The sequence below is a fragment of the Eriocheir sinensis genome, chromosome 1 (genome assembly GCF_024679095.1).
Source record: "Eriocheir sinensis breed Jianghai 21 chromosome 1, ASM2467909v1, whole genome shotgun sequence".
In the NCBI taxonomy this organism is placed as follows: Eukaryota; Metazoa; Arthropoda; class Malacostraca; order Decapoda; family Varunidae; genus Eriocheir; species Eriocheir sinensis.
Window position 1 is genome coordinate 27,741,641 of NC_066509.1, and position 16,500 is coordinate 27,758,140.

At 45.0% G+C, this 16,500-nt stretch overlaps 1 long non-coding RNA gene across 1 annotated transcript in view; it reads right to left on the reverse strand.

Annotated features, from left to right (window-relative positions):
* Positions 1-15,238: 15,238 nt before the first annotated feature.
* LOC126996023 (uncharacterized) overlaps positions 15,239-16,500 on the reverse strand; it is a 1,288-nt gene continuing 26 nt past the window's right edge. The window contains exons 1-3 of the long non-coding RNA XR_007750880.1: positions 16,459-16,500; positions 15,689-15,955; positions 15,239-15,351 (exon numbers count right to left, since the gene is read on the reverse strand). The exon at positions 16,459-16,500 is cut by the window's right edge and continues 26 nt beyond it. This is a non-coding gene — a long non-coding RNA (uncharacterized LOC126996023). The remainder of the gene's footprint in view (positions 15,352-15,688; positions 15,956-16,458) is intronic.

The window sequence follows — 16,500 nt, forward strand, 5'->3', positions numbered from 1 at the left end:
GTGTGTGTGTGTGTGTTGGGGGGGGGGCTTGTCCAGCAGGGCTGTGTCCTTGCCTCATCGCTTTTCAACACCTGTATGGACTGGGTACTGGGCAGAGTCGTGGACCAGAGTCATTGCAGAGCATCCATTGGCAATACCAGGGTCACTGACCCTGTTTTTGCCGATGATGCAGTAATCCTGGCGGAGTCGCTGGAGGTTTTGGTGATGGCTCTCGAGGCACTGCACGAGGAGGCGAAGCCCTTGAGACTCCAGGTCTCCTGGGCCAAGACCAAGGTACAGGTGTTTGGAGGCTTGCTGGATGACACAGTACAGTCTGTTCATGCGTGTGGCGAGCACGTTGAAATCTCGGAAAGTTTCACGTATCTTGGTAGCGTAGTTCATAACAACGGTGAGTCTGGCCAGGAAGTCTTACGGCGGATTGGTCTGGCCCACGGTGCTATGGACTCGCTCAACACGAGTATATGGCGTTGTCGATACCTGTGCAGGTGTACAAAGACGCGGATCTTCAAGTCCCGTGTGCTCCCTGTCTTACTCCATGGTTGTGAGACATGGACTCTTAACGGGGACTTGGAGAGGCGGATTGATGCCTTTAGTAATAAGTGTCTACGCAGAATCATGGGATATCGCTGGAAGGACTTTGTGTCAAACAGGCGACTACTCCGTGAGGCTGATTCGACATATATTACCTGCATAGTCCGTCAACGCCAACTCCGGCTATACGGGCACGTTTTCCGGAAGCTGATCCTGCTCATCGGGTTGTCTCTGAGAGACAATCCTGAGTGGAGGAGGCCACGGGACGCCCACGGAGTTCGTGACTTAAGCAAGTCGATAGATCCTGCCGGGAGGTACTCGGGTTGGGAAGGGGCCTGCAGGAGACTCGCCGGAGGGGACCCCAGGCTTGGCGTCGTAGGGTGGGCGAGGCGACGCACCCCCTGGCGTATGCCCCCATTGATTGATTGATTGATTAAGAGAGTGCTGATTCTCGTAGTAGTAGTAGTAGTAGTAGTAGTAGTAGTAGTGGAAAACCGTATTAGGAAGTATTCGTATAATTGTATTCCAAAAATTCATGAAAGAATTCAAAGTGCTCACTGTATTTGACAGAAGAGTTGTGTTTTAATGCACAGATGGCGTTAGTGAAGGTATCGATAATGGACTGGCTTAGATAGATTTTATGAGTTCGTTGCGGAAATATGGCGTTCGTGTTGGTATCAGAAGAGGAAATATTTTGAGTCACATATTCATACACAGGCAGCTGTACAGACAGAGAGAAAGACAACCACGCAGACACAAACAGAATGGTAAACACACGGGGGACCCAGAGTGACACAAACAAACAGGCAGACACAAGCACACACCGAAAAATACACAGACACACAATCCGATACACAAACAACAAACGCAGACAGTTATAGGCACACACACACACACACACACACACACATACACACACACAAACACAACCTCCCCTTCCCCCATACATACACACATGCAAGTGTTTGGTTTCTACGAGTAATCTGACGAATAATTCAAAGCTTCTTATCGTAACTCGGAGCCGTTGTTGCAGCCTCTTGGGGGACGCGCTATAACAGTAGTGTGTATACAAGGCTGTTGTTACTGTTGCATAGTTTTAGAACACTGCTGTGCCCAGCCACGTCAAGAAGCTGTCTGGCGTCACTTATGAGAAGGTTCATCTGTATAACATTTGAAACATTTATTAATAGCCTATTAGGTGCAGTTACATATGTCGATGTATGTATTGTTAGAGGCCAGCCTTTATATAAGCATAAGCTTTTCAGGCAAAAGTGAAGAAAATAGATATATAAGAAAAAAATAGGAATAATGCAAATATATCTTGGAACAAAACAATATACAAAATACAGAATACTGAACATTAGTTAGAAATATAACAGTGGTAGAATATACATACATAATAGAAGCTCGGCAAAATAAAAAATACCATAATTAAAAATAATAAACCAAAATAAAATAAAGAAAGAGAAAAAAATAATGTATATAGAAGCATATGAAATTATATAGGATTATAGGATGAAGCAAAGTGAAATAATAATAATAATAATAATAATAATAATAATAATAATAATAATAATAATAATAATAATAATGATGATGATGATGATGACGATGACGATGATGATAATAATGATAATGATAATAATAATAATAATGATAATGATAATGATAATGATGATAATGATAATGATAATGATAATAATAATAATAATAATAATAATAATAATAATAATAATAATAATAATAATAATAATAATAGTAGTAGAGGGAAGGACAAAATACCTGGGTAATTCATTACGGAACAAGCGTGAGGGAGATTACTTTATATATGTCTGTAGAGATATTTGAATTTACTGGATAAAAATAAACACACACACACACACACACACACACACACACACACACACACACACACACACACACACACACACACACACACACACTCACACTCACACTATCCTTTTGGTCTTTGTTTTGTCGTTGATTAAAAATTAAAGTTAATTTATATATATTGTTGTGCTCCACTTGTCTACCCCTCACACAGGCAGACAGGTGCTCTCCCAATTACTTAAACTGGGCTCGCTATGGAAAACACAATGCTCCCACAGGGCGGACAGAACACAAAGACACTCCGGCGGACACACTCCTTTACACCCACACAGCACACAGGCACAATTAAATACAGGGCGGACTTTCTTGGGGTTTACTAAGCAATAGAACGTTTATTACAATCCTTATAAGTCCAAGGGGGAGGCAGTCAAGGCACAAATCACAGGCGATTAAGTCCTAAGGCACAGAGCACAGGCGAGCGCGTCCTTTGTCTTCTCTCCGTCTCCACTCTTCTTCGCCACATGGCGTCCCTCTCCAGCCCGCCCCCTCAACGGGGCCGCAGGGAACCCTCATTACGTCACGTGGCGCCAATTACAATTTTAAACTAAGCTAAGCCTTGTAACACTACCCCCCTTAGCGCAGGCGACCCGCCTCGCCAACTTAACAAAACAAACAAAACATAACTGGGGAACTAAACAAATCAGTCTGTATCAAAATCTGTAAGCCATCCTGGCCTCCTCCTCTCACGTCTTGGTCGTCGCGGTGGAGGTGAGGGCGAGGAGAGGCGCAGGCTGGTCCAGGTCACCAGAGCCGGCCTCCAGGTCGGCGTCTCCACCTGCCTCCTCCTCCACATCATCCGCGACCTCGACGTCCACCGGGTCAAGTTCTGCCCGGTCCTCCTCGTCACTACTGGGGTAGTCAGGGTCCTCCTCAGCGCCAGTACCCCAGGAGTAACGGCCCGGCCCATGGTAGCGCCAGAGCCGGTCAACGTGGACGACAGAGGAGCGTTTGCGGCCCCTCCTGATGCGGTAGGTGACAGCGGACAGGACTGCAATCACCGTGTAGGGCCCCTCCCAGGGACTCTGCAGCGTCGGTGATAACCCTTTCTTCCGGCGAGGGGTATGCAGCCACACTCTGTCACCCACCGCATACTCACGTCCCGCATGCGGCGATCGTAGTAGTCCTTCATCGCCTGGCCTGCCACTCTTAACACCGCGCACCTGGTGATGGACCTCGACCAGGTTCTCCTGCAGCGCGGCAGCGAAGCCAGAGGTGACAGTCGGCAGGCCCACGTCCGGCAACCGCCCGTCGCCAGATCCACGGGGAGTCTGAGCTCTCGGCCAAACATAAGACGTTCGGTTGTATAGTCAGTGGCCTCGTGCACAGCAGCAGCGGACCGGTACGCCATCGCATTGCGGGCAACTTGACGTCCCAGTCCTCCTGGTTTGCCCTGCAACACGGCCAACTGCTGTGCGAGCGTCCGGTTGAACCGCTCCACCATCCTGTCCACTGCGGGTGGAGTGTCGTCGTTCGGGTCTTCCGCACTCACAGCAAGTCGCAGCACTCACTGAACACACGGGACTCGAACTCACGGCCCTGGTCTGAGTGCAGTTCTGACGGCACACCGAACCGGGTGAAGCACTGTTTACCAGAACACTCGCCACTGTTTCAGCCTCGTGGTTCGGGAGCGCATACGCCTCAGGCCACTTCGTGAAGTAGTCCATCACGACGCATACGAAACGATTGCCCTGGGCGTCATGGGCAGCAGCGGGCCAGCAATATCTACAGCAACCCGCTCCATTGGCGCCCCCACGCTGTACAACTGAAGCGGGAGCCCGATTCCGGCGTGTGGGGCCCTTTTCGCACTACAAACGTCACAGGCCCGACACCACTCGGAAACGTCGTTCCGCATACCGACCCAGTGAAGCGCTGGCGGAGACGTTTAGGGTCTTTTTCGCCCGGCGGCTACTAGTAACACCGGCGTGCAACTCATGTAACACCTCAGCACGCTTTGCACGGGTACTACCACTACCCAGGCGTCTCTGCCCACTCCGCCTAACACCTCCCAGCGCGTTACTAGCACTCCCCACCGGTCCAACCGCAGCGTCTCCCACCGGTCCAACCGCAGCGTCTCCCACTGGTCGACGAGGCACTTAGTGGCAGGACTCTCCGCCGACACTTCCTCCCACCGGGGTCGCTCCCCGCTGGCCCTGAGCCAACGCACTACAGGAGCAAGAGCGGGTCTGCGTTTGTGCCTCACGCCACCGGTCGTTGCCTTCAGTGGCGTTGGCAGGCACTGTTAAGCGTCGGCAAACAGGGTCAGGGTCCCGACGCGCCTGGTGTGAGTAGCTTGCCTCACACGGGCTCTGACTCACGGCGTCAGGTCCTTCAGGGACGGAATGTGAGCTACCTGCCTCACACGGGCGTCGAGTCACAGGGTCGGGGTCCTTGCTAGCACAGTGAGAGCAACCTGCCTCACACGGGCGCCGGCTCAAACTATCGGCGTTGCTGTGCACACGACCCGGGCGGTGAACAATCCGGTAGTTGAACTGCTCGAGCCTTCCCAACCACTCGCCAGCTGACCCTCCGGCGCCTTCAGTGTTTTCAACCACTGCAGGGCAGCGTGGTCGGTCCGGACGGTGAACTCAGCGCCGTAGAGGTACGGCTGGAAGTGCTCGAGGACTTTTTACTACTGCCAGCAGCTCCTTCCTGGTCACGCAGAAGTTGCGTTCAGGCCCTACTGAACTTGGCGCTGTAGTAGGCCACCACGTGCTCCCTTCCATCCCTTCACCTGCGACAAGACAGTTCTGATGCCCTCCGCACTGGCGTCGGTGTCAAGCAGGTAAGGGAACTTCGGGTTGGGGTACGGCAGGACCGGCGCCTCAACAAGGGCCCTCTTCAGGCCGTCGAACGCAGCCTGGCACGCCTCGTCCCACTCGAAAGGCACTCCTTACGAGTGAGGCGTAGGGCGCCGCGATGGTGGCGAAGTCCTGCACGAAGCGACGGTAGTGGTGCACAGACTCAAGTAGCTCCTGACCCGCTACGTTAGTGGGCCGAGCCAGTCTGCTACTGCTGCCACTTTCTGCGGGTCTGTGCGCACGCCGTCCTGCTGACGGCCCCAGGAACGGCACCTCGTACTGGAAGAGGGAGCACTTCTTGGGGCTGAGCTTGAGGTTAGCCTCTCAGGCGTTGCAGGACCTCCTCCAGCCTCCCAGCTCCTCCTCGAAGGTGCCTCCGTAGACGATGACGTCGTCGAGGTAAATGAGGCCGTCCTCCACTGCAGGCCGTCCAGCACCCGCTCCATCAGACGTTCAAAACAGCCAGGGGCGTTGCAGAGGCCGAAGGGCATGACATTAAACTGCCACAAGCCCTGCCCGAAGGAAAAGGCTGTCTTCGGCTTGTCCTCTTCGGCCATCTCCACCTGGTGGTAGCTCGACTTCAGGTCGAGCGTGGAGAACCACCTCGCCCCTACCAGCGCGTCCAAGGTGTCGTCGATCCTCGGCAGGGGTAGGAATCCTTCACAGTCACGTCATTCAGTGCCCGGTAGTCCACACAGAAGCGTTGTGTGCCGTCCTTCTTCTTAACCAGGACTACCGCTGAAGACCACGGACATCGGACTTCTCGATCACCCCTGATTTGCCAGGTCGTTGACGGTGCGCTGCATCTCCTCTCGTCGGGCAGGTGCGATACGTCGATGGGGACACTTGATGGGCGCGCTGGTTCCAGTGTTGATGCTGTGTTTCACCAGCGACGTGCGGCCCAAGTCCAAGTCGCCCCGGCTGAACACGTCTGAGTACTGCGTCTTCAAGGTGTGGCGCACCCTCTCCGCCTGCGACTCCGTCAGGTTAGCGGAGCCCCTGAGCGCCAGGTCTTCAAGGAAGTCAGGCAGCACTCCTCCGCAGGCGTAGACGCACTCTTCGACGGCTGTTCAGCTCGCTCCACCTCTTCACATGTGCCTAGTCTGGCACCAGTGGGTAGTCGCCGAGCCTCGTCAGAGAAGTTAGCAACGAGTACTGTCACTAACTCCTCCCCTGCTCCCACGAGGCTCCTCCCGACCGCCTCACCGTCAGTCAGGTGCAGGTTTTCTGAGGGTTCTATGCCTTCCGCGTCGTGCATCACCCTCGACAGTCGACACTGGACTCGTCGCTCCGTCCTGGGGAGTGAAGTGCCCCGGTGCAGATCGCTCGGCCGTCACTACCTCGGCACAACCGACTTCCGGAAGCCAGGGCACCTCTTGTCCGTGCACCCTCATCCGCTTCCGTCCAAAGATCGATACATGCGCCAGTCTGCACCAGGTAGTCAAAACCGAGCAAGCCCTCTTCATCCAGGTCGGCGGCGTACACTGGCAGCCGCTCTTCTGCGCCGCCCACGCCGACACGAGCCACTACAGGCCCTGGGTGCCACGCAATGCCCCGTCACGCCGCACAATCTCTGCGGGCGTCTGAGCCGCTCAGCGTCCAGCAACTCGGGGCGCACCAGGTCTTCAGCCCCGGTGTCGACTGTCAGGCGGCAAGACTTACCGTCTACGTTGCCCTCCACCTGCACCGAACTAGTGGTATGGCGGCATCTTACACAAGTGGGGCGTGTCGTGTGGCAGGCTGGGTAGTCGCCCTTGTCCAGCCCGCTGCTGTTTCCCGCCTGCGCCACCCCAGCTTCGGCTTGGGGCAGGCGCTGAGCTCAGTGATCCAGACTTGCCGCAGTCCTTGCAGCAAGTCTGGAAGCCCCCAGACTTCGGCCGGGTCGAGGAACGCGTCTTTCGCCCCCCTCGGACACCGGTCGCGTCTGTAGCCCTTCTCACCACAGCCCAGCAACGGCCACTGAAACTCGGGGCTCGTCTCCCTCGACGCCGCCTATACGCTCGACCTTCGCCTTCCACGGCGTGAAGCTCAGCGTGTACGTGTCATTGTACTGGGTGCGTGGCACGCCGCATGTGGTGTGTGTGAGGTATTTAGCCTGCGCGTTTGTGTCCGTACTGCGTGCGTGAGTGTAGAGTTAGTGACATTGAATATGATTCGTAGGCTTGTGTGTTTATCATACATGAAAAGTGACGGGCAATCAGCTGACAACCTCAAGGTCACGTGACGGTAGTCACTTCCGTCGCCTCTCCTCCCCTCACTCCACCCACAACCCAAAGCCACGGACAGCTCCCACAAGTTGACTCCAGACTATCTCCACTTTTCTCCTCTCTTTCGTCAATGCCTTGTTTCCTCCGGTGTACTTAGGCGGAATTTCCTCGTCTTTTCATCCCTTTTTTTTCTACCTTTATCCGGTTTCATCTCATTTCCGTTTTACCAAGATCTATAATGCTCTTTTCCACCTATAATACCTGAACTATGCTGCCCTCTATTTTTCTCCACTTTCCTCTCGTTACTCCCGTTTCCTCCTTGGTACTTAGGCGGCATATCTTCCTTTTTCCATCCCGGTTCCTGTTTCTTTTTACCTAGTTTTCTGGTTATTTTCTTGTTATTCTAATTTTTTCAAGGTCTATTTCATATTTTATATTTTCCACAATTTCTTACCTTCATGAAGTTAGCTTTGTGCTGCAGTAGTGAAATAAATGCTTCATTTAACTCAGCGGTTCTCAAACTTTTGCCAAAAAAAAAAAGTGCAAAGTTTAGTGCTCAGCATCACCTTCTAATCTGAAGAGTGAGCTTGTTTAATTATTTAAGGTAACAGAGACCATCACTCGGTAACTTTGTTATTTGCAGACGTATATCAGTTGCTATATCCAATTTGCTCCGGTATTTGTTTTTTTATTGCAATATAGCGAGAAAGAAAGCTTCTTTAGGCATAGGGGAAGGTGGGGCACAGTGGGACAGACAAACAGTTATAGCTGTTTAACTCCTAAATCTGAATAGGCATCACAAAACTAATTTATTGGGCAGGAACTATCACTATTTCCCATCAATAACCAAACGCAAAAAAATGAACAACATTTATGGAAAAGCTATACCACTCGAAAAGAAAAACTTTTTTGGTCCCACTGTGCCCCAGGGTGGGGGCACAGTGACAGACCCTGGGGCACACTGGGACACAGCTAGTTTACATTGATGAAACCAAAACTGAAATGAAATTTTAGGCATAAATTTTGCCTCTGTTTTACCACATGCTTTAGGTTTGGGGAGGACGGCCATAACGTCACTGAGGTTGATAGAAGCAATGTCCTAAGTCAGTGGAAAGAAAAATTACATTGATTTACTTCTTTCCGAAGATACGAACCTTCATGGTCCCCCACCATCTTTTCATCTAGTTACAAGGCCCACGTGCTAGTTTGCTTTAGTATTATTATTGGTATATGTTATATATATATATATATATATATATATATATATATATATATATATATATATATATATATATATATATATATGTATATATATATATATATATATATATATATATATATATATATATATATATATATATATATATATATATATATATATATATATATATATATATATATATATATATATATATATATATATATATATATATATATATAATGAACCCTTAGTTATATATAATATAGATGAATAGGCCAATTAGATATTTTTAGAGTTCAACACATATCGAAATGCATTACATGTAGAGTGTATCTAGTTTACAACCAACCTAATATACTAAAAAGGGCTAATAATATGTATTATTTATCAAATAAGGTCAAGATTCCATATATAATGTAATTAAAAAAAATTCATACCCCTACATCACAATGGGGAGCAGAGGGACAGTGTCCCACTGTGCCCCATTTTTAGTGTCCCACTGTGCCCCATACGGAATTTTCAAACAAAACGTCAGCTACACAACAAACCATGCATGCACAAGGCAATAACAGCATCTCATTATGGACACAAATGCTTATTAAACATAAACATATATCAGGCATTTGTGTTGTGCATTACATATGGAACAGAGAACCTTCAGTAGATACTGTTAAAAAAATTACTTTTGTGTGTAGAAGGAAGAGGTCCTCCTGCAGAGAGGTCCTGACACAGCACAACGATCCATCATCAACGTTAGTAGAGACATTGAGTGATGGTTGTCATGTGGTGAGAAGTACCTCAGTCAGAGTTACCAGATACTTCTACAGTCAATGCTGTCCCATTGTGCCCCGTGTCCCACTGTACCCAACCTTCCCCTATGTATGCTGTTGCGAAGGCATAAGATGTTTTTAATGCTCGTTTTGATACTCACGCGATTATTTTAACCAGGAAAGATGGAGAGTCGATGTTGTATTAATTTTAGTTTGTGAAGTAAAGTCAGCTTAAATGCCAGTTAGCTGTTCTTATTCAGCCACTGGCAAATTCTGCTTCAATTATGTCTTTCACAAGTTTAGCATAGCTTAGCTCTGGTTCAACCATAGTATCTTATAATAGAGGTGAGGGTAGGTTACATGTGGGTTACTTGCAATAGAGTAGCTTAGCTTAGCTTTGGTTGTTACAATATCTTATCTTAGGGAAGGGTAGGTTACATGTGGGTTACTTTCAATAGTTTAGCTTAGATTAGCTTAGCTTTGGTTCATTTACAGTATCTTATCTTAGGGAAGGGTAGGTTACATGTGGGTTGCTTTCAATAGTTAAGCTTAGCTTTGGTTTAGTTACGGTATCTTATCTTAGGGAAGGGTAGATTACATGTGGGCTACTTTCAATAGTTTAGCTTAGCTTAGCTTTTCAGTTACAGTATCTTATCTTAGGAAGGGTAGATTACGTGGGCTACTTTCAATAGTTTAGCTTAGCTTAGCTTTGGTTCAGTTACAGTATCTTATCTTAGGGAAGGGTAGGTTACATGTGGGCTACTTTCAACAGTTCAGCTTAGCTTAGCTTTGGTTCAGTTACAGTATCTTATCTTAGAGAAGGGTAGTTTACATGTGGGTTACTTTCAATAGTTTAGCTTAGCTTAGCTTTGGTTCAGTTATAGTATCTTATCTTAGGGAAGGGTAGGTTACATGGGTTACTTTCAACAGTTCAGCTTAGCTTAGCTTTGGTTCAGTTACAGTATCTTATCTTAGGGAAGGGTAGTTTACATGTGGGTTACTTTCAATAGTTTAGCTTAGCTTAGCTTTGGTTCAGTTACAGTATCTTATCTTAGAGAAGGGTAGTTTACATGTGGGTTACTTTCAATAGTTTTGCTTAGCTCTGGTTCAGTTACACTACAGTATAGTTTTTAGATTTGGATACTGTAATACAAAGAAGTTTACTCTGTAGCACAGTACTATACATTCTTCATCGGCAGTATTATAATAATGAAGCTTTTCCTTTACAGAAATGAAAACACGTGCTATACAACACACAAACTCCAGAAACTATCAAGACAGTATAGTTGTGGGCCAAAGGGTATAAATTGCACAATAGAAAAAAAAGGTATATCTAAGACTGAACATTAAGGGAAAAGAGTATTCAATATATAATAAAATATCATTTGGATAATGCCTGTAATCATGGTATGTTACAATGAAGTAAGCTCAATCCCCGCCCAAGAAACCAATGCATTTGGCCAAATCGTGCAAACAGGTTTCATATCAAGAAGCATTAGCAATGGGAGTGCTAAGGTCTTTTCTCAAGTTATACTTAGCATTAGTTAGGCCACATCCTGATTATGCAGTTCAGATTTGGGCTCTGTACTATAGAAAGAACCTCAACACGCTAGAATCTGTTCAGAGGAGGATGACAAAAAAGGACTCATAAGGAGGAATTACCCTACAGAGAAAGGCTGCAAGGATTAAACCTGCACTCTGAAAGGCGAAGGGTAAGGAGACTTGACAGAAGTCTTAAAGTGGATGAAGGGGTACAGAAAGGGAGTTATCAAGGTGCTTGTAGTAAGAGAGCAGGGTAGGACGCGAAGTAATGGGTTTAAGCTAGACAAATTTAGATTCAGGAAAGACAGGGAAAGATTGGTTTACCAATAGGGTAGTGGCGGTGCGTGGAACCAATAGGAACCATGCCACAAAATATTCTAATAGCACAGTGAGATTCATATTGAACTAGAACTCAAAACAAGCAGACGTGTATATCCATGAAACCAGTTCAACACCCAACGGAGGAGCTTCTAAGAATATGGAAAACCTGTACTGCAATACATCACACCAACTCCAACTAGAATTTTAATGAATGATTCTTCCAGTTATATTTTATCTACACACAGACAATTGATGAGGTGCCTTTTTCTTGCTTTTTAAAGGCAGTAACATTACATTTCTTGTTCTGAATGTCACTTAGAGGTCAGCTTTCAACAGGTCTTCCATTGCCAAGGCTTAATGACCTCCAAGCAGCTCCGCCTGGCAACTGCCCCAGGCTGAAATTTCCACCAATAATTTTTCCACTGTGGTTTACACGACTACGGCTGCTCCAGAATATTTCCAAATGTTGTAAGTGCGAAATTAGAGAAGCTTCGTCTTGGTAGTTTTTAGATTTTCCGAAAAAGCTTTTCAACGGTTCACGGAACATATCTGGTGTTGGTATTGTTTTCTGTTTCCCCAGAATAGTTGATATTTCATCTATGTTTTTTTCATCTCATTGACAGTTGTCTCTCCTCTGTGGTGTCACAATATTACTGGCCTGTGGTGTCATTGTTTAACGTTTGTAGGCCTAAGTACATGTTGATATTTGGTTTTCAGTTTGTTCAAAGCCTACTTGTAATATGTCACTAGTGTTGGGTGAAGGGACTGAAACCACGTGTCTTCTTCATCCTCTCCTGTGGCAATTTTGTAGAATAATTTCTAAGGCTGCTTAGTTACAGGATCAGTATTAACACTACTGATGGAGAAGTACTTTGCTACACTGGAAGCTATATAACAATTATTAATTCAATGACATGAACACATGGCTGTCTCCATATCTACATGTAGGTCATGTCAGGTTTGCTTTGAGATGGCACTACATGCATGTGAATCCAACTTGTGTGATTATGTTTTTTGGTAGATCCCATTTTGTAACTGATACATAACGATGTCAGTGAATTCTTCCACCTGTTGTTTGCTACACATCCAACAGTTTCTGTTCATAAACTTTTCTAATCGAGAGTAAAGAGGAAGTCAACTAGTTGCACCACATTAAATGCTTTTGTTCTATAGAAAATTTTGTCTTCATCACTTCCTCATTAAAGGCTTCAGTAGTTATTTGTGTTATTTCCTCTGACAGGAAGGTTTACTCTGAAATGTCAGTCCCCACTCAGTTCGTCTTTGGTAGAGGCGCCTAAGTGAGTTGCTACAAGACAGTCATACGGTGTTTTTTCATCTCGACAGAGCTCATTATAGTATTTGTCAAGGTCTGCTTGCTTCGGCATACAACATTTCTTCACAGCCTTATGAATATAGGGTCTACGGAACTTGCAGCTTAGCATCCCAAAGGAAACGCCACAATGCCTGAAGAATGTGAATGAACAGAGAAGCAGTGTTGAATCCGGATACTTTACCTGCTGGGCTTTGCGCTCAGCTCTGCATCGTCAGTCATGATTATTTCAGGTCCCTTTCCTCATGCCTGCCAAAGAACGCTTCAGGTGGAAAAAAGATATTTACACCAATCCTGCTGTCAAAATATTTTCTTGATCTTGAAGTTATCAGCACTTAATGGTAACCTCCTACTGCACTGTGTGTCATCATTAGAAAAAATCTGCACCATGGCGATCTACCTCCTGAATCAACCATCTACAACACAAGCCACTACTTTGTCTCTCTCACATATGAATGCCTGTTTCATGAGAGGTGAGCAAAGTGCAATGCAAAAATCGTTACCAATACGTAACAATTTAATATCTTATTGTCTGTGGAAGTTGTAGGAGTCCATATCTTTGAAGGTGGTGCATCATCTCCTCACCATCAGGTTCTCCATAATTCTTCTTGAATATAAATAAGTAGTATAACCTGAAACACACAAATAACACTAGAATACAGGTTTCCTTAGCATTCACTGGAGTAGGGTAGCAGGGTCACTAAGCTGGGGCATAATTGTCGACATATGATACTGGGGTGAAATTCCAGGACGTCTCGCTAGAATTCAGGGGTCCTTAACTTTTTGATGACTCCAGACCCCCAGTGAATTGCCCAATATGATTCCCTACCCCCTTTGCTTAAGTCCACTTATGCCGTATTTGTTGACAATATAACTTAATATACTTAGTTTAATGCATATTTTAGGTATGAATAGCTAGGAAGAGAACATACAAGAAAACCAAAAGCATTAATAGTTTTATCCTAGCAGCGATAGCGGCTTCGCCCGGGTTACAGTTTAAATAGATAAGGAAGGGTGTAAGCATGTTCACATGTCATGTTTTATTGGGGTAACTGACTTTCACGTGATCTATTGTAAAGAGTCAGGGTACACAACATTGTGGGATTTTCCATCATTCCTTAGTAGGAAATTGTCTGGATTCCCGACTCAGGAGCATCCCACGATAAGATGACCATAGGCAAAGACATTATCACACAGCTTGAAAAGAAAATTACACCTTTACGTTAAATTCATGACACTTAATTAAACTCTCTCTCTCTCTCTCTCTCTCTCTCTCTCTCTCTGATAAGTGTACCGCTTTGTGGCCCAGACTGAAGTTATCAGACCACAAAACCCATGTGTAGTTAAAAAAGAAAAAAGAAAAAAAAAACAGTATGTTCATTGATATGATGTGTAGCTAAAATAGATGACTGCGGTCTGTGAAAAAAAAAAAAACACTCTGGGGACGTCTCTTTACATGAGAAACAACATAGCCTTCTTTCATTCCCACGATGTATACATTAAACACATTTATATGTGGGTTTTGGGATGTGATTCAAATATTTTTGACCCCCCAGGGGAGAGAAACAATATTTGTGCCCCTCTGGGGGGGGGAAATTTTATATAACATCATAGCCTATGTTCATCCCCATGATGTGTACATTACAACCATATAAGGATTTGGGGGTCTACGACTAAAAAAAAAATTCCATCCCCCCTCGGGGAATTATTTTTCTTAAACAACATGGCCTAGTGTTAATCCCCATGATGTGCAAATTAAGAATATATATATTGTTTGTGAGGTCTATAACCATATATGCGTTTGGTGGTCTGCGACAAAAAAAAAAAAAAAAAAAAAGAACATGGCCTATGGTGATCCCCATGATTAAGAATATATAATTATGGTTTCTGGGGTCTGCGACTCACCGTCTGCGCTGCAGATCCTACTAAACAGACAAACAAACAAACAAACGCGTCTCATTTATTTATATAGAAGATATTTATTTACCAAATGTAAAATGTAAATAAATAATGAGTATTTACAATTATCCAGAGATCAAGTCCCATGCCCCCAGCATGTGGTTCTCATACCCCCAAGGGGTATAGATACCCTCTGTTAAGAACCCCTGCGCTATATGATGGCTTCCTCAGCAGAAATGTGTGTACAGAAGGTACTTCACTCCTCACTACCTTCTATTCTTAGCAAATATCCTTTCTGAGGCTCACTTCTATTCCTTAAACGCTTTAATATATTTTCTAGAACATACCCTTCTCCTCCCTCTTTTGTAACACTTGCTCTTTCTGTCGTCCCTCTCATTATTTACCCTTTCATAGACATCTTATACTCATGCACAGCTACAGTGCCCCCTGTTACCCCCAAAATATTATCCCTACCTCCCACTTCGCCGTTTAATATATAATTTTATTATAACATTGCCTACCACTTTTTTTGCTTCACCAATAGTTTTATATGACTACTGATGTATAGCACATTATAGAATCTATATCAACTAGGTTAACTTTACTTATATACTTATACACACAGTACACACATCTCTTCTGAGGAAGCTATCATCTAGCGAAACGTCTAGGAATTTTATCACTAGTTGACTTTCCAACCTAACAACAGACACCCACATTTTGAATTAGCCTATTATTATTATTATTATTATTATTATTATTATTATTATTATTATTATTATTATATAACATAATGGAGAAGGCAGAGTGGGACGAGCGCAAGCGCTATAAGTTGCCAGATGAAACCCCCCACACACCTTGACTGTAAAAAAGAAGGAAGGAAGGCACTTAGCAGAATAAAAGGATGAAATTAGAGCACGAACGGAAAATCGGTTAAACAATTATGGGAACACCTCATTGAACTGAGGCAAAATTATAAAATATGACAGGAATGTTTTGTCTCAAGTCCAGTTGAAAGAGCCCTTAAAATTCCCTGAACCCCATTTCCTTAAATAAATAATTATAACACTATTTTAATTTTATCACAATTTATTTAACACTAATCAATAAAAGTATTAACATTATTAATAAAACTGGATGTTTTCGATCACAGCTATAGACAAAATCATCCTTCGAAGAACATTCAAAAGTGAAATTACCTGTAGCACCACTGCAAGTCTGGACATTTAGCTCTGTCTGCTGAGATGTGTGCAAATTCGTCTCCATATTCTTCAAACAGATCATACTTGTATGTATGAAGTGCAGTTGATGGTGAATGCAGAGACTTGTAGAGGTTGATGAAAATCTCCTTTACCTCGTCACTAACATCTCTGTGTTTCAGTGCACTGGCACTCTGGACTGGATGATTGTGAGTGAAGTTCAGTCTCACCTCCATAGGGAGGGCAGTTGCATGGGTATCAGTTGATCTGGCGGAAGGGACGTAAATAAAAAAAAATATTAGAAAAGATGTAAATTAAACACCTTAAGATTTGTTACCAGAGGCATACCCTTCATGCCTTCCGCCCTCTTCATGATTATCATCTTAATCTTACTTGTTACCTTACCCATGAAAAAAAATAATAATAATAATGTAAAGACATTATGACCAGTGATGGAAGGTGATGAAGGAAACACGGGCTGGGGAACAGTGTTTATTCCCGACTAGTTTCGCCTTGGTAGGCTTCTTCAGAGGAAGAACATTCCTCTGAAGAAGCCTACCAAACAACAATCAGGAACTGCTCGTTCTAACCATCATAATAATAATCATGGTGACATCACAAATCTCTGCTTAACCTAACCTCTAGAAAAAACGCTCAAAATTCTAAAAGTGGAGACTAAAGTATTTCACCAGCTTTGCTAGCTAAATGACAATATATTTACAGGTAGCTAATTAAAAGTAACTAGTGACGACAGCTGACAACTAACTTACCTGCTCTTTCGCTTAGTATTTGTTTGCTTCACGATCACACTC